General features: G+C 45.2%; 1 protein-coding gene across 2 annotated transcripts in view; it reads right to left on the bottom strand.

The window, feature by feature from the left end:
• Positions 1-12,826, bottom strand: part of cdc42ep4a (CDC42 effector protein (Rho GTPase binding) 4a) — a 31,479-nt gene extending 18,653 nt beyond the window's left edge. Inside the window, exon 1 of one of the 2 annotated variants that reach the window (XM_084328676.1) lies at positions 12,576-12,826. The gene's annotated coding sequence lies outside the window, so the exon portion shown is untranslated. The remainder of the gene's footprint in view (positions 1-12,575) is intronic. The other variant, XM_084328677.1, reaches the window with a different exon arrangement.
• Between the last annotated feature and the right edge of the window lie 6,880 nt (positions 12,827-19,706).

Here is a 19,706-nt window from a genome sequence, read left to right as displayed (position 1 = left end):
AAGCTCCAGACATGTTCGTTTGTGTTGCACTCATATCATCCAAAGCTCCAGGTATGTTAAGTTTGTTCAAGCTTAGACCACAAAAGCCACGATCATTAGGTGAAATTAACGTTTTCGCTTTGCTTGGATATGGTTGTTTATCTAGTTTGATCAATGCACACTTAAAATAAAATGAAGGCAAGATTTATTTATTGCTTTTGGATGTGGATTTATTGTGCTTTCATGAAGCCTCTTACTTTCGTTCATGTTAATCATAAAGGCAACAGAAGCAATTTCATTAATTATTTAAGATTTAATGTAAAGGTCTACACTGATATGGGCCTTGTTTTTTTTTATGAGCAACCGATTTCACTGTATAAAGACGCCATTTTGTTAAGACTATAAGACGATGTATTTAGTGGATTAGCCTACTGCTGTCAACAAATACATTGTGTTACATTTTATTTATTTGTTTATTATATTTTATTTCTTGGCATAGGCTGCACGGGCCATTTATTTTTCATTATGCCTATGAGCAGGTTTTTGTGGGTTGCACCAACAAGGATCGTTTAATTCTGTTGCACCACATTTTAAACTTACTTCATAACTAAGCAGTATTAAATGTAAACCTCTTTAAATCTCAGTTTAGTTGTTACTTTAAACCTAGATTAATCAGAAAGGTCTTTGGGGGGATTTGTTTTAAACTAAATTAGAATAAAAATACAATAATCTTATTTCTGTTGCTCCAAAACTGTAAACTGTGACCAGGGATTAACTATAAACTTGACAATTGAGGTGGTTTAGCTTTTGTAAAAGCGGAGCTGTGGATGGGACAACATGAGGTCCTCTGAGAAAGACAAAATGTAGTTCAAGAAAGCTTGCCAAGCCAGATTGTTTTACTTGTTTCAAGCACATTTGCTTAAAACAGGTTTTTGTTATTTTTGTCAGACCATTGTGTGGAGTTCTCTCTCTTTGATTGGATAAAGTGGGAATGGGATACCAGAAAATGTATTTTCTGTTTACTGCAGAGCTGAAGGACGGGGGAGACGCATGTTACTGACCAAACACTCTGTACACAAAACGCTGTACATCAGTGATGGCTGTCAGAGGTATTATTTTAACATGTAGACCACTTACTTTAACAAAACAATACCACTTACAGCATCTTTAACTATGTCGATTGTTGTGGCTTCAATTCTGAATGGCTTGTTTCAATAGGGAGGGTTCTTATCACAGCTGAACTGCAGAAACTGTACTATGTAGCCGACATATTTAAAATGTTCTCAAGTGTTGAGACAACCCTCATTGTGTAAAAACAATGCAAAACACAGGAAACGCTAGGGAGGTACTCGTCGTGGATGGCATTTATAGTAGCCAATTAGAGCTGAATGTGCATTAGCAACATTAGCTAACATTGAACAGTGCTAGCTCAGTTTACAATGTGCTGTGTAAATGTCATTCTAGAAAGCATTTCATTGGATGCAAAATGTGTACACGCCCCGTGTGCAGGATGACTCATCAACATTTCTCTTTCCGTTTTCCAGGAAATTAAAAACATCCATTTTGATTCCAGAGTTACAAAAACATAGCTCCGGTTCATTCTGAATCTAGATTTACTCGTTTTAAATCCTAGATTAACCAATCTCAGATTATTAGAGCCCATTTTGGATTAAATCAAACTTTATTGGTGCATCCCACCCTATAAGGCTGTAATTCATTCAATTTGATTATTGCACATTGGTTTGAAGAAAGTACCCAACAACCGCCCCCCCATGGGTACACCACTACAAAACAAGTCTCGTTTCAGTATAGGTGTGAATGATCTCAGATGAAGAAGAGCAAGGAAAGCCTGTGTCTGTGTTCCATCTGTCCTGTAGTCTGGTGTGTGAAGTCACATACTGTAACAGAGTTATTGTTGAGGTCTCTCTGCTCGTAACAGTGTCACGCCTCGCCCAGCAGGACGAGAGAGGCAAGCAGGAGTTCTACTTTCACAGGATCAAAGCAGAGCCACTGTTGGGGCTCTCCTGCTACACAAACTGCAGGCCCGTTATGCCGCTGGGATCAGACTACAAGATATGTTGGTTTTTCCTGACGGTCACCACATGTCAGATTAGGTTATCATAGCATCATAAAAAATCTTGCGGCGGCGTCTTGGCAGATGGCCACATGCCGCCGTCTTGGCATGAAGTCCGCCGGGGATCAGGGGGGGGAGGAGGAGGAGGGGTTTTGGACTTCTCAGTTTTGTGTCCAAAGTCAAAAGAACACGTTGCAGGGATTGTCACACTAGAAAGAATTTGAACACGCCAGGCTGTTCGTCGAGGTGTCGTGGGGCGTCTCAGATGTCGCATCGCTGTTCTTGGATCATGTCGCACTACGAGGGGTAAAGACCTTGGAAATGTGTCGGGTACGACACACAATCGTGTCCAAATCTGGCTGAATTTGGTGTAGCCTGATCCTGGCATTAGTCTCTGTGGAGGGAGGGAGGGAGGGAGGGAATGATGCAAACAAGCACTCAGCCCAAGTCAGTGAGACATTAGTGGTAAGCAGCTTGAAGTGAGTGAACAAACCTCATTCATCGAGGCTCAGTGTCAGTCGGGTCTTGAGCACTAAAAATATCTTTTAAGGCCCAGGAGTGACCGATTATATAACTCAGTACATTGTTAATTCCACGCAATCCGTATGGGATGGTAGCTAATCCATATGAAGCGACAAACAACCAGAGCAAGTAATATTTGATGATCCTGAGCCATCATCATAATTATCACTCACTACCGCTATTCACCAATCAGAATGATGATACGACTATTGCGTAACGCTCCATTAGTAAACACATTTGTCCAAACCGGCCGTGTTAAAACACAGATATGCACGCAAAACGATTATTAATCCTACGGGAAAGCTGAAATGACAAGGGAGGGAGCTATTAACCCAAATTGAGTGGGGTGAGGAGGGAGCAGGGGAAGAACAGACCCCAGATCAGATTATGACCGGGAGAGAGAGCAGATAGGGGGGGGGGGGGGGGAGGCACCAACAGCCAATAAGAAAGGGTCTAGCTGAGAACAGGCCTGCAGCTAGTCGGCTAGATGGGTACCAGCTGACCCTCTCAAACAGGAGAGAGGATTGATGACTCCTTTACTGCCCCCAGACACACAGCCAACAACACACACACAAAACACACTTTCCTGAAGTTTATGGCCAGATAGGATGGTAGAAAATCCCCTCCCAGAGGGCTATGAAGAAAAGGGAAGGTTTTTAAAATCAGAAACAACAAGAGACGATGGCAGGCAGTACACTCAGAACTAGGGCTGTACCGAATGCTTCGAAGCTTCCATCATAATGTTGACATTCGAATTCTAAATCAACATTTGAATTTTAAATTTTTAATTAAAGAAAATAATTTTTTTTGTCTATTCAATCTGTTTAAAAAAATGGGGGTTTTCTTCACAGTTGCAGTTAAAGATTAGGCTCTACACTAATATTATAATATTATACTATAAGACGTCACCATCACTTTCGTACCAACCGTGCCCTTATTGGATTATTTATGTTGACGAAACTGATTAGTTATATTCATTAAAGAAAGTTGATTTAAAAGAAAAATACTAATTTAATCAGATTAATCACTTTATTAAAATTGAGGATTTAGTTTATAAAAAAAATATATTGTCTGGTTAGGAGCGAGGGATAATGGAGGTACTATCCAAAGAGGGGTCCGGGAGGGGGGGGTTCGAGCTGGAGCATATGTGTGTAGGGTTTTAGAAAATAGGTATTAGGGGTATGTCCTATATAAGACATTGGTATAAATGGTAATTTCGTTGGATATACACTGTGTATTAATGCTTGTGTATCTTATCGTGTGTTGTCATGTTTGTTTATATGTGTGTTTAAAAAAAGAATAAAAAAATAAAATACATATATATATTTTTTGAAGTAATTATTTTTAGACATTCGAAGCTTCGTTCGAATACTTCAAATCGAAGCTTCGAATGTAAAAAAAATGACAATACGGTACAGCCCTACTTGGAACCATCCAACCTACCACTATAATGTTCTCTGTAAACAGACTGAGGGCAGGCGAAATAGCACCAAGCGTCATTTCTGTCCGTCGAGAGTGATATACGCGACTTCTACGGGTCAAGGGGGAGCTTTCATAAGCAAACAATATATCCTCCGGTCGTGGAAACTCTCCTCAAGACCCGATCAGTGTACGAGTATAGACCTGTTCGTTGTATACGCCAGACTTAGTGTGCGCGCGCATCACCGGAGCAGAAAGGAACATAATCCTGGTCAGAACAACGGGGCACACACACTACAATATTTGCATTTGTTAGCCATGCTAGCTACAACAATGAACAATCGATCCATGCCAAAGCTAGATAATGTAAAAGGTGAAAGACTCAACACCGCAGCCCATGCTGATTTGACTAAATGACATCCAGCCGTTTTTCGTTTGAAACAACTTTTTAGTCAGGTAAGCTCTATGGTTTCTCCATAGAGCCCCGTCTTACTTTTTTAGCGCAGCAGCTTGCGCAAATAGGGGGGCAACTTACGTCACGTGACTCAGTTGGTAATGCTGATTGGCTTGAACACGGTATGTTTATATAAATTAGAAACACGTCTATATGAGTAATATGAACAGTAAACACCCCATTCAAACGGCAGCCATCGTGGCTCCGCCTCGGCCTCCATTGTCCACGAGCCCATTTCCGACACGTGCCTCCCGGCCCCGGGGCACACTGTGGTCCGGGGCCGACGCCGGGCGCGGTATCTTGATTAGAACCATAAAAAAGGGGCGTATTAATGGGAAACCGCCCAGGCACCGTTTTAAACACGCCCTGTGAGAAAATTGGCCCAGGGGAGAAGGGTGGGGCAAGATTGGGGGGGGGGGGGGGGGGGGGCGAACAGAGCGACACAAGATAGAACGACATAAATAAAATTAAAAAAAAACACAACTACAACAACAACTCTCTAGTAGGGCTGGGCGATTAATAGAAAAGAAAATCGTGATCGATTCATAGACATATGTAATCTCATTTCAAAATTATGACGATTTTTTTTTTATATATATTTTTTTTAATATATTTTCTTTTAACTTTTTTAAATGATGACGATTCTGACTTGAGTTATTTTGTATGTTACAAGAGACTTAAGTTTAAGTCAAGCACTTTCATATATATATGTTATGTTGTCTGTTTAAGTCAAGCACTTTGATATATGTTATGTTGTCTGTTTAAGTCAAGCACTTTGATATATGTTATGTTGTCTGTTTAAGTCAAGCACTTTGATATATGTTATGTTGTCTGTTTAAGTCAAGCACTTTGATATATGTTATGTTGTCTGTTTAAGAAAGAGTGCAATAAATGATTTGATTGAAAAAAATAAGAATCGCCCATGCAGCCCTACTCTCTCTCAAGGTTGTTTTGGATATATTCCAGAACGGAGAAAACCGAGTGAAACCTCCCTCCCTCCCCGGGCCTCACGTTCACAGCCGCCCGCCGCCTCCTACGCGCCGGGTCTCGCTGGGGGTCGATGGCCGACGGCTCCAGTTCACCGGGTCTCGGGTCTCAACTAATTGCCCGGTCGCCATCTTGGGGATGACGTGAACCGCGCCGTACACGCGGCGCTGCAGGAATGCACCTAATCACCCCTGGGTTGTGTGCCTGCCCTGACATTAGCAAACTCAACACAGCAATTAGCCTACTGCTTGCATACACGCAAGTGTGCATACATGTGTACATACTACAGATGCCACACACACACACACACACACACACACGGGGAGTGATGAAGAAACACACTGGTGCGCTGGGGGAGCGCATCCACAGGAAGGGCAGGAGGGGGGAGTAACTATGAACCACTAAATCCTCCCATCTCTCCGGAAATCTATTCAGTCTGCCCTTCCTGGCCACTCCGAAATAATATAAACACCCCCCCCCCCCAACACACACGGTATTACTGACGGGCTATGTAAACAAACAGAAGTCCTATCTCCATCAACAGTACAGTCTTATATGACGCACAGAGCTACAGGGGGGCAGTGCCGGCCCTGCTCCTACTGTGTATATTCAATAACATATGTACACAACACATGCTACAAATCACGTCATGGATAGTGGAGACAGTGGGTCAGGAGGTACAGAGCAGGCCGTCTGGTAATCGGTTCCCGGTTCGATACCCGGCGGCTCCTCCTCCCAGGCAGCGTGTCGAAGTGTCCTCGAGCGAGAAGCTCTTCTTAACCCCCTAACTGCTCCTCCCGGTGAGCGGGTTGGCACCTTGCATGGTTCGCCTCCGCCATTGGTGTGTGAGTGAAATTAATGTGAGGCATAAGTTGTAAAGTGCTTTGGATATATATATGGCAGTTATATGGAGTCTCTAGACTAAGACTCCCAAGATGTAGCACTGAAAGGCACAGGAAGTCCTTCATTCCGACAGCCATCAGACTTCATAATGCATCATCACTGTGCCTCACTGCATCACTGAGCACAGGGTGACAGTACTATCTTCCTGGACTTTTACTTTACTTTTAAACCGACATTGTAAAATTTTACTGTACACTTACTGTATATTTCATATTAGAATGTATGCATAACATAACATAGGAAATGTATATCCCCGACCGAATTTTATTCGTAGTCTTATTCGTGACTTCTGTTTTTGCCTAAATGTTTACTGTGAGCGATTTGTAGTGCCAAATTTCCCTCTGGATGAATAAAGTATATTCTATTCTATATAAATGCAGTCCATTTAATCATAGGGCTTCTAGTGAATAAGATACTGAAAATAGAAATTCCTAATTTTGCTGGGAAACCCCTGGATCCTCCTCCAGGATTCCTGGGTCCCCAGACCACTTCGGGGGGGGGGGCCACCATGAACCACACTCTCGAACCTCTCTCCTTAGAGGACCTTTTGAGGCTCATGCACGAGAATCAGCTTCGGTTCGAGCCCGGTCCTGGGACAGTGAGCTCCACAGCGGGGGGCGTGGCTGAGCGCTATATAAACGCAGTCCATTTTACCATCAGTACAGAGCATCCCCGTTTTCACATTTGGCCATTTTCACCCAAAAACGGCATTGGTCAGTTTTCCACAGCTCCCAGTAATCCCAGTATCGCCGGCGACAAGAGACTCCGGCGTCAAACACCAGGGGCGGGGATCGACAAATAATGGATTGCACGGTGCTAATTGCACCCTTACTTACAATGCATTATGAATTGAAAATGGGGGACCCTGATGTAAACAAGACGAAAGCCTTTCTCTGGTCTGCATCCCCTTAACAATTGTGTGTATTGAGCCGTACTGTGTATTGTACCCATTCTGCAATCTGTTAATAAAAATGTTCAATCAATCGATCAATCACCTGCGCGGTGCAATCCATTCTTTGTGGATCCCGAGCCCCCAGGTGTCCCCGTCACGTCTGGGAGAGAGAGAGACTGGGTAGGGGGGTCGGCCAGGTGTCTTCTGGTACATGAGCCACGGCAGTGGAATGAGTTCCCATTTCAAAAAAAGAAAGAAGAAACACTTTGGCGGAAACCTGTCCACCATGTCCCGTCCCCCCCCCCCCCCCCCCCCGACGGAAAGAATGTAGGGAAATTATGGGACCGGCAGAACTTCACTTTAAAGAGCTCGAGTGCCATAATTATATAGTGCCAGGAGGACAGATGAGAAGCGCTGTCAACACAGAAATGCACGACGACGGGGAAGAAGAGGGATGAGAGGGAAGCGGCCCTGCTGAAGAGAAGACCACACCGCCGGCCGGTCGGTCTCTCTTCACAACAACAAGGGCTTTCTAGAGAACCCCCCCCCGAGGAAGACACGGCGTCCCGCGTTGCAAGTCTGCATCGCTCACTCGCTCGCTACAAGGGGGAAAATGTCCTGTACGTTGGGTTCTCTCTCTCTCTCTCTCAAGAGTGAAAACATCCAATATCTGGTTAATACAACACAAACACACAGTAAAGCAACGATACCATACCGTATAAACTCCAGACTCCATTGCCTATGCCCTGGGTCTTTTACCCATACTGTACAAACTTTGAACCCTGTTGCCTATACTCAATTTATACCTACCTACTGCTTTCACTGTCAACAACTGTCCTACACTGTAACCACAGTAATCATAACAATCATAACTACCTACCTCATACTATAAGGCTACTCTGTATGATAGCACATACAATAATGCTGTATACCGTATATATATATATATACACATTTATTCTTACACACACATCTGTCTGTACATACCTGCATATAATCCTTTTTACATATCTGTAGATACTATATCTATCCATATCCCTTACCTACTCTTACTAGTTACGCTGGGAGGAAATTAGGCCACTTTACTCGCCAAATGAGAGTATTTTTTACGTTTGGCGAGTGATTCATGAAGACCACTCGCCAGTCTGGCGAGTTGACAGTGCCACGAGAGCACTGCACAAGACCCGCGGACATATATAATGTTTAATAAAAGTTCCCGCAGTACTGGCCAACCCGCGGAAATATAGAATGTTGAATAAAAGTCCTGTGGTACTGGCCATCAGTCAAGGAAGCACTCGCAAACAGATAACGTTAAACACAGAAGATGGAAAACAGACAGACTGAGCAACGGGGAACTGCATCCAACCCTAGTACAACTCTCGAGTCCAAGGCAAGGACACATTTAAATCACAGAGGTGTATGTTAGTCTATTGCGCACCGGACTACGACGTAAGGTTAGACATTTTATTTCATGCTCAAAAGCCCCTGGCTTGCACATCGCAGTCACGAAAGGGGCTAGCTCAACCAGTGTACAACAGCAGACCAACCCAACTGACGTTACCACAACACTTGACGGTACTTCACAGCACTGTCGTAAGGCCACCGTGCCGTCTTAAGGCACAGTGAACACTCGGATGCATACACAACATTGACGTGGCTTGACAACCGAGGTTCAAAGTTAACTTGATTGACTGATTGAAAACTTTATTAACAGATTGCAGAATGGGTACAATACAGTACGGCTCAATACACACAATTGTTAAGGGGATGCAGACCAGAGAAAGACTTTCGTCTTGTTTACATCAGGGTCCCCCATTTTCAATTCATCATAACATATGACATACACGACATACAGATAGACAGTACTGCTACATCTATACATTTCACATCTATCTATACACTTCACAACATACTTCGGTTTTTTTCTTTCACTGCCCAACCCAGTCCAACCCAGCATCTTTCACTGCCCAGTTCAGCCCAACCCAGTCCAGAATAGATCCCTCTTTCATGTTAATATGTGTTATGCTAATATTGTGAAGAGTAGAGACTGTTATTAATGTTTTATGCTAATACATATTTTAAAGAGTAGAGACACGGTGTGATTATTACTATGATTGAAAATCAATTTAGACGAAGACATACAAAGAAGTAATTATCACAATTAGCGATTTTTTTTGGCTGGTAAAAAATCAGTTTGTCTGGTAAAAAAAATCAGATACTCGCCAGTTGGCTGGTAAGCCAAAAAGTTAGTTTCCTCCCCTGGCTGCTGGCCAGTACAACAACTTACTCTTTATACCTGTATCACTAGTGTACATATTAATACTACAACTGTATATACATACAACTACATCTGATTAGCACCATTACTCAGTAGTACTAATAATTTATATATTTTATAACCAGTTTAAAAAATCACCTGTACATTGCATATTACCGTTGCACTTTACTGTTACATTTGCACTCTGGTTGGATGCCAGACCTCTTCTCGTTGTAATGTACTTGTCTTGTACAGTATGATGAATGATGACAACGCATTTTAATCTAATCTAATATACCACACAAACACAGCAGAGCACCGATACGGCTGAGCGGGGCTAACAACAGGGCTTTACTGTGCAGCCAAGCACCTAGAAGCTAAATACCAGTGTGCAGCAGTTTGGCCTGTCTAGAGCCACCAAGCTAGCTCGACGATATCAGCTCCATCGGAATATTTACAGCCAGCGAGAAGGGAGGGGAGGGAGGCAGGGGGGGGGGGGGGGGGGGGGGGGCTGCACTGAATAAACATTTCCTCTCGCTCGTACGCTAAGGGCACAATGTACCATGTTGGGTGAGACGAGAAAACAATGGCACCAAACAAAAGGGCCCAGGAACAAACACCGGCGTTCACGCACCCAGATACACGAGAGAGAGACGCTCTCGGAATTTAGACGTTGGTACAACGGGGTTTAGCAATGTCGAGGCTGTGTGTGGCAGTAAACTAATGACCTGGGGGCTCAAAGGCCGACGACCATTTCACGTCAACCAGCTAAAACAATGGATGTATGTGCCAAGAGGGAGGATAAAGTTCCAGTTTTGTTTAACTAGTCGATTGCCCATGGGGGCATGGGGTTTACATATGTATCATTTACAGGCTGTGGGAGAGGAGCGGGGCGGGGGGGGGGGGGGGAACAAAGATACCGAAGCCTTCCTAAACGAGGCAACGTGTTATAGGTTTGTTGTGCATCCTTTAAGTGACCCGTCACCCCCAACTCTCATCACCCCAACAACAGCCCCACTATCCCACAGAAAACATTCCAAAGGGGAAAAAACTGTTTATACTGGAATTTCCTGGGAATGTGCAGGGGCCGGACAGGATACACAAATTGTCACCCCCCCCCCTAAACACAGGCACACAAACATGTTCAAACACAAACACATGTCCCGATACACGCGGCACCCACAAAATAGCACACCGAAAGTAGCACTCGGGTCACTTGAGGGATGGTGGGACGCCGATTATAGCTACCTAGAATAAAAGTCAGGTGCTGCACTCACTGGTGCTGACACACACTTTTCCAACTCCCAAAACGACCTCTAAAGCAGGTCGCCGCGCTGCCTGGGACGAGAGCCAACGACTGTGCAGTCGAGTCGACGCTGTGCCGTGCGGCGCCCCCCCCCCCCCGGTAACAGAACACTACTCGAATTGGCACAACGTCAGACACACGTCGGCAAGGAAGGACCCAAGGACGGAACTTTCACCTTCGGAGGCCCCCGCACAACAAACGCGTCTTGCTGCTGCGGGCAATTATGTGGCCCTATAATCACGGAGAGAGAGGCGGGGGGCAATAGGACCTGTGTGGACTGGTTAGAAATGTGGCTCGCCGCACACACACACACGTCTGAATTTCAGAGGAAAGCTGGGCCAGGTCAGGCCTCCCTGGACACTAACTACTGCTGCTACTACTGAGGAGACTTTGGCCTGTTTGCTGAGCCTGTCGAGCAAATCCGTCCAAAGACTCCCAGTGTGGCACAGTTTGACGTCTCACAAAGCTCCCTCTCTCTCTATCTCTGTGCGTGTCGTAGATAAGGCGGGGTCAAAGGCCACCTTTTAAAACCCCTGAACACAAAGCAACTTTATTTACTCCCCCAAAGCAGCACGCTGATAAGTGATAACATTACCCTCCGCTTCCCAATCTGTCAAGGGTTACTTCCTGACGCTGCAGAGGAGCGATGGATGCCCTACAGACACGAGGCCCGCTGTGTTGTTGTTTTACCCCCCCCAGCCGATGACCTCATATCAGATGCCAGGGTGACACACCCATGCCAGGCGAACATGAATAGGGTTGCCAAGTCGACAGGCTTTCAAATCCGCAGGGCAATGGACCGGACAAATGGCACACAGGCTCTGGCAGACAGAGGGAGTGGGGCTGATGGTGGAGGAGGTGTGTGTTTTGTTTACACAAATCTTGTTTAATCAATTTTCCATTTGTCTCTCTCGCCCCCCAGCAATATCCATACTAGCCAACAATCTGGCAAAAGATTAACTAACTAGCTTACTCAGGGTTGATGAATATGAAGGCTGGAAACAAGAACTACAACAAAAAAAAAGCCTATTCACCATAGGTGTGCATCATCTGTAAACAATAAACATCAATGTGTCAGCTATGAACTTTCAACTACCGGATGATCATGAGGTCATCTTCCGATCTTAGCCAACAACAGTTGCATTGATGCTCTGGTATGTCATAAGTGTATAGATGTAGCAGTACTGTCTATCTGTATGTCAATGTCCTGATGAATTGAAAATGGAGGACCCTGATGTAAACAAGACGAAAGTCTTTCTCTGGTCTGCATCCCCTTAACAATTGTGTGTATTGAGCTGTACTGTATTGTACCCATTCTGCAATCTGTTAATAAAGTTTTCAATCAATCAATCAATCAATCATGCTCTGCACAACAATAGCATTGGGTGGGTGGGTACACTACACACACAGGGAAAAAGCAACACTGGATGAACGCACAAGGCCAGCTTGCTTGCTTCCTGCAATGCTATATTCAACAATGCATATTAAAAACGAGCAAAAGTCTAACTCAAGTAAGTTGGAATTACAGCGGGTTAGTTAATAGCCGGTCCAATGAAAGAGTCATCTGATTACATTGCAATCTTGGGTGTGTAATTCTGGGTGTGGGTCGATCATGATGGCAGGGGAACAAAAAGAGGCTGATCTCACAACAAGCATCAGCTGCTCTGCTGCTCGCCATGCATGCGCGTTCCGTTCACACACACGCACGCTGGACCAGCAAGATAAAAGGTAAAGAAAGTAAATATAACGTGGAAGAACTATAAGGTTAGAATAATCACGCACCGTGCATCCCATTCATAAAGCCGGCTGGGGGGATCCTTCCTTCTGCAGCAGCAGCGAGGAGGTACCTCAGGGTGGTGATGATGATGATGATGGTGGTGGTGCGTTCATCAAACCAACCCGTGGAGATTAATAAAGGTCCAAAGTTCTCGTGGTAACTCGGTTACAATTGCACTAGTAAAAAATAAATAAACTAAACAACAGAGACAGGTCTTTTCAGAGCAGCGCAACTAGCGTTGTCTCTCCGCATCCTCTGTGGCTGCAGACTGAGAGGCAATCAAGCCGAATACCTCCCCACCGCTCCTACCGTGCAGCGTCTGGACACGCCCCCCTCTGGCCTCTTAAAGGCACAGGACGCACAATGCTGAGGAGTCAGAGCTACAGGAAGAACCTGAATTGATTGAATTGAATTGATTGACCTACTACTAAAAAAACATTAATGTCACTTTGTTTTACAGTTTCATGTTAATTTGTTTAGACTAATTATTAATGTTGTTGTTTTTGTTATTATTATTATTACTTTGATTATTATTGTTATCATTATTATTATCTTATTATTATCTTAATATTATGAAAATTGTTTTATGAACTTATTTCACTTTACTTTTTTTTAATCCAATGATGTAATGAGTTGAGGCCCATCTGGGTCTCTTGCCTCTATACTCAGCACCTTTATACACTTTATACACCCACCTACCTGGGTTCCATCCTAGAGGCAAATCTTTCCTGTGACAAAATGGCATCCAATGTAATAAAAGTCAAGTCAACCAACGAACTCGATTCTTGTACCGGATCTCCTCTCTGGTAAACAAGAATACCCTGAAGACTCTGGCAGGAGCACTCATTCAAGGGTACTACGACTATGCTTGCACCTCATGGTACCAAAGCACCTCAAAGGCGCTAAAAACAAAATTACAAACATCTCAAAACAAACTGGTCAGACTACTGCTTGACCTTACTCCTAGAACCCACCTCACCCCTGCACACTTTGACAACCTAGGATGGCTTAGAGTAGACGACAGAGTACAGCAACTTGCAATGGGCCTGGTCTACAAGATACACTACACGACCAAGGTACCCATGTACATGTCAAAATACTTCCCAAAGGTCAGTGAATACCACAACCACTACACCAGAGGAAGCTCAACAAATCATGTTAAACCCAGATTCGGCTCAAACAAGGGACTAAACACGTTTCGCAATTATGCCACATCAATGTGGAACGCCCTACCCAAAGCTGTAAAGGAATGTTAATCACTACCCACTTTCAAAACCACTCTCAAAGAACACCTAAGGGAGACTGCAACTCGAAACTGGCCCCTGTTAATGTCCGAACACAACCCCCTCCAATGTACAGTAAATTACCAAGTATGGTCTTGTCAATATTCCAATGTACAGTTTTGTTTGTACAGTTGTACAGTGTCCCCCACCCACCCCTCCTACCCAACCCCCCACCCCCCCCCCCCCCACTCCTACCCAACCCCCCCCCACCCACCCAACCACCTCCAATGTACAGCTATTGTAAAGGTTAAGAAATTTACATTAACATTTACATTTCAATTCCAGGTGGACAACCTTGCCTCCAAGTTGCAATAGAGAATAAGCTTCCTGACTATACAGAAACAGAACCAGCTCTCCTTTGATTAGTAGGAAGAGAGTTGTCGAGGCAGTTTTCTTATCAGTCCTGTGGTGATGTAATCTATAGGCCTGCTGCGGCCTCAACCCTTAAAAATCCTTGAACTCTGTATCACCCTCAGATTCATCACTAATGATAGATACAACACTCACTGTGTCCTTTATGAGAAGGTTGGTTGGTCCTCGCTGATGGAGAGGCGCAACAAACACTGGTATTTGTTCATTTTTAAGGCCCTTATTGGTAAACTACCTCCTTATACTACATCATTATTGGAATGGAATTTTGGTACCCATGGAACCCGTTCTAGTGACTGGCTGGTCCTTAAGGTCCCCTGAGTTTGCTTGGAACATTGTAAATCAGCATTTTGCTATGATGCCAGCCTGGCTCCAACAGTCCTTAACGCTTGAGATTCTCCCCTCTGTTGCAGAGTTTAAAACCTTGATCTCTGGTATTTGTCAATCAAGTTGTACGTGTTTTAATTGATTGTTATCCTTACTTGTCTAATTGTTATGATTGTATATATGCTGTGTGATTTTATATGCCTTTCTTTTTGCTTAACTCTGTATGTTTTGCTTAACTCAGTATGTACACTGGACGTGGCTGTAAATGAGGGACACCTTTCGAGCCTTTCGAGTTTAAATAAAGGTTTGACATTAAATGAAATATATATATATATATTATATTTGATTATATTAGATTCAAAATGTATTGTCATCATACAGCACAAGTACAGTACAACAAAAATAAGTATGGCATTCAACCAGAGTGCAAATGTAACTAAAGTGCAATAGTAATATACAATGTACAGGTGATTAAACTGGGTATAAAATATAATAATAATAATAATAATAATAATAATAATAATAATAATAATAATAATAATAATAATAATAATAATAATAATAATAATAATAATAATAATAATAATAATAATAATAATAATAATAATAATAATAATAATAATAATAATAATAATAATAATAATAATAATAATAATAATAATAATAATAATAATAATAATAATAATAATTAATTGTTGTGAAGGGCCAGATTAAACCGAATATATATATTTATTTATATATATATATTTAATTGTATTTGTATATTCTCTAATATTCCCTGATATCCCTTGTATATTCCTTGTACAATATGCATTGAATATCCATTCTAGCCTACTGAACATCCCATAATAGTCTCCATTCTACTATTGGTCGAGACCTTGGTGCCAGGCTGCCATACCCCCCAGACCCAGTTCAAACGTACCGCTCAACATGTACGAACAAGTCCTAGTTCCGCGTAGGAATCTGGCTACCGCACCACTAATGGTACTATTTGTTCATAGTGCGTATATATACTGCGCTACTAAAGTAGGACTTTCTTTTAGTCCAGTTTCTTACCCTCCCATAGAGTGACAGACGTAAAGCCTCCCCGCGACGCCACGTGTGGGAGTAAGGCCAAGTTCGGCCTACCATCGGTATTGAGACATCGTGTATATTAATATTTGAATAGTCATATTTGGCACTATATCGTCGAGTTGGACGTAGTCTATTAAGCTAATAATAGTCTATTCATATGTAGTGCTTCGTGCGGTGAGAATACTATCGTAGTCCGTACCCCCAGGGGGACCCTGATGGAAACAAGACAAACGTCTTTCTCAGGTCTGCATCCCCTTAACAATTGTATGTATTGAGCCGTACTGTATTGTACCCATTCTGCAATCTGTTAAATAAAGTTTTCATTCATTCATTCATTCATCGTTTCGGGTAGAACTGGCTGCTTATCCAGGGTGGCCGACCCCATGTGAGGCTGCACCCGAGGAGCCCCAGAGCCGACGAGCGAGTGGACCTGCATACCGGATTATTCTACCGACGACAGCCCGCCTTCCCAGGCACGGATTATGCTTTGTATACAGTGATTGCTCTACATACCGTTTGCTATGTATTAATTATTATTAAACGCAGACTTTCGACTTGGTACATTTGTGTTGGATCGTTTCATCTACGTGGGAGTGTTTACCATAATTATTTATGCCTAGTACTGGGTGGCCAGAGTCTAAAGTACAAGAGGTAGTGGTAGTAAGTATCATATCTAACAATACAGTCAGGGAATTGTACCCCTCAGTTACAATTGGTCCTTCGAGCCGGATGGTAATTAGTGTAATATTAATATAGTGTTATTAATATTGAAATGGCCTATGATGAACACTCCACGAAACGATCCTCCTAACCAACACCCGCAGCGCGAACGACGGCTCCCTCAGTACTTAGAGGCTTACGCTGTCAGTCAACAACCTAGTCTTCTACTAACAGTAAACGCGGTAAAACTAGAAAGTAAAAGTATGTCTAACCCCAACGCCCAGACTACCCCGACCATAGAGGCCCCTACGGGTTTACATTTACATTTTACATTTAGTCATTTAGCTGACGCTTTTATCCAAAGCGACTTACAAGTTCTGTACGACAAGCCATCAGGAAGGGCACAACTCTATCAGCTGAGCAACAATGTTCATCAAAGTGTTGAGTGCTACAGTGTAGGTTAGTTTATTAGGACAAGTGCATGACAGTACGGTTAGTTAGGGTTAGATTTTTTTTTTTTTTTTTTTTTTTTAATTCAGATAATGGTTGAAGAAGTGCGTCTTTAGTCGACGGCGAAAGATTGGACGTGATTCGGCTGTCCTAACTGGGGTGGGTAGTTCATTCCACCATTGTGGGGCAAGGACTGAGAATAGGCGACTTCTCTTTGATGACCCTCCCGGAGCTTGGATAGGAGTAGGTCTGAGGCGGCCAGAAGATGCAGAGCGTAGGGGTCTTGAGGGTGTGTAGTTAGAGACCATTGACCGGAGGTAGGCGGGAGCGGTTCCCTTTGCCGCACGGTATGCTAGGTCGAGGGCCTTGAAGCGGATTCGTGCAGCAATGGGGAGCCAGTGCAGGTCCCTAAGAAGTGGGGTGACATGGGCCGACTTCGGTAGGTTTGAGATCAGGCGGGCCGCTGCGTTCTGAATGAGTTGAAGAGGCTTAGTGGCAGTGGCCGGGAGGCCAGCGAGCAGTGCATTGCAGTAGTCGAGGCGGGAGATGACTGTTGATTGGACGAGGAGTTGGGTGGCTTCTTTTGTCAGGAAGGGGCGTATCCTTCTGACGTTGCTCAGGAGGAATCGGCAGGTTCTGGTCGTCGCTGCGATGTGAGCAGAGAAGTTCAACTGGTCGTCGAGGACAACACCAAGGTTCTTGGCGGTCGGGGACGCAGGTAACTGACCAAGCGCACGGTGGGGACCAGTGGGAACCAGACATGACTTCACACCCCGCCAGTACTGAAGAAGTAGTCCCCGATGAGTCCCGGGAGGAATACAACGCTACCGAGAGAGAACTCGGCACGGAAGAAGACGGGGAGAGCACCGTGGAGATAGAGCTCCAAGGCTCCGCAAGGAGTACCCCGAGGGAAGGCTCCCCTATACAACCGCCTTCTCCCAGCGAGGCAGAGAGGACCCTACAGCAGGCCTTCCTCATCAGCCTGAACGCCGCTGCTGAACGCGACCGACTGCAGATCCAGCAGCGGAGCGAAGAAGAGCATATATGTCTAGAAATAAGACGCATTCAGATGGAAGAGAATGTGGCCCGAGACCGAGCAGACAGCCAGCGAGCAGCTGCTGGTGCTCTACGGGACGCAGAGCGCGACAGACAGCAAGCGCAACTAATAGAACAGCTGATCAGACGGACAACACCCTCTCCCTCCGCCAGAGGCTCCAGGAACTCGTCTAGACACACCTCCAGGGCGGCATCCCCTAGCCGAGTAAACAACCCTGAATTTGACCAACAGACGAGGTCTATACCCCCCACAGACCACCTCCCCCCACCGGTCCAAGCGAGACCTAGCAACCGGGAAGGAGCAGCATATCCTGTGGAGAGGCTAAACCAGAGACTACAAGCACTGGATGACCTAACTGAAGACGAAGAAAAAGAGGAGGAGAACCACGCCCGACGACAGCACAGTACTCTACCGGACCAGGAGGTCCGGTACAGCCCAGGCTATACTCCCGCGGAGCTGCGCTACAGACCCCCGACTCTATACACGGGTGAGCACGACGCACGACCCGCACCGAGGAACAGCACCTGGACAAGCGGGCCATGGTACACTGCCGGTACCAGCCCATACCAAGGAGCGGGAGGAGACTCGCCTAGGAGGCCTCTCCCCCAACGCTCGCCGATGTATCCACAGTCAGCGTCATACATTGGCACGCCTATGGTACCCGACTTCACCCAAGAGAACCGGGCCCAGTATACAGAACTCCGCATGTGTCTGGATACCATGTTGGTGGATGTATTGGATGAACGCCATAAATACGCCATCCTACTGAAGCACTTAAAGGTACCCCGCGCACATAATATAGCGCTCGCCTACGCGACTTCCACCACCCCATACACAGCAGCGCTGGTAGCATTGGACCAGAGGTACGGGCGCATATGGGATTACGTGATCCAGGAGATCCGACACATCGACCGCTTACCCCCAGCAATAGACAATCGAGCACTGGACGACCTGTCCATCAGAGTGCAGTCCCTGGTAGGGATGTTGGGAGCGCAGAGAGAGAAGGGGAGGCATGAACTTTACGCCAACTCAAATGTGGAAAGGATCTTGGAGAAGCTGCCGCCCGCTCGACAGGAGCGTTTTAGGCGGCAGAGAGACCACCGAGACCCGAATGGCCCCGAACCGAACCTCCTCGATCTAGCAGACTTCCTGGCGAGAGAAGTCAGCAGCCTACGGCTAGATACATTCGGACGGAGCACCCCTGGCTCCAGAGAAGGAACCAGACGACTAAATGATGGAAGAAGATCGGTGACTGTGATGCACCAATCGGAGTCAGTACCGAGCAGCAGGAGCCACAGTACCCCCTCCAGAACGGAGAAGTGGAAGATAGTGTGCCCCTACTGTGAGAAAGAACACTGGCTAGCGCAATGTGACTCCTTCCCCAAGCTGAACGCGGAGGAAGCAAGTAAATGGATAAAGTCCAACAAGCGCTGTTTTCGCTGTGCGCGCTCACACATGGCAGCCGAATGCCGCTTAAAGAAAAGGTGCACCAAGTGCGATGGAGCCCATCTGGACATACTTCACGACAGTAACAGACGGCGCCCTTCACCCGCACCATCCAGCAGCAAAGCGAGCGTCATGTACATCGATCCCGCCAGCAGCAGTGGAGCCCGAGTACTCCTAAAAGTAGTGCGTGTGACACTAAGCTACCAGAATAAAGTCCTGGACACGTACGCCGTCCTCGATGACGGGTCAGAGAAGACCCTTCTGCTCGCCTCCGCTGCGGCCCAGCTAGGGCTGCGGGGAAGCGAAACCCAAATGACAATTCGGACAATAAGACGAGATTTGAAGACGATAAAGGGCGAGAATGTCTCATTCTCTATCGCAGCAAGCGGCCAGCCTGAGCGACGGTACCAGATTACAGACGCTTTCACCAGCCAAGAAATAGGACTGTCGCGGTACACATACCCCGTCGC

The sequence above is a fragment of the Notolepis coatsorum genome (assembly GCF_963971535.1).
Source record: "Notolepis coatsorum genome assembly, chromosome: 14".
In the NCBI taxonomy this organism is placed as follows: domain Eukaryota; kingdom Metazoa; phylum Chordata; class Actinopteri; order Aulopiformes; family Paralepididae; genus Notolepis; species Notolepis coatsorum.
The sequence above is the reverse complement of the archived record's forward strand: the minus strand, read 5'-3'. Positions and strand labels throughout refer to the sequence as shown.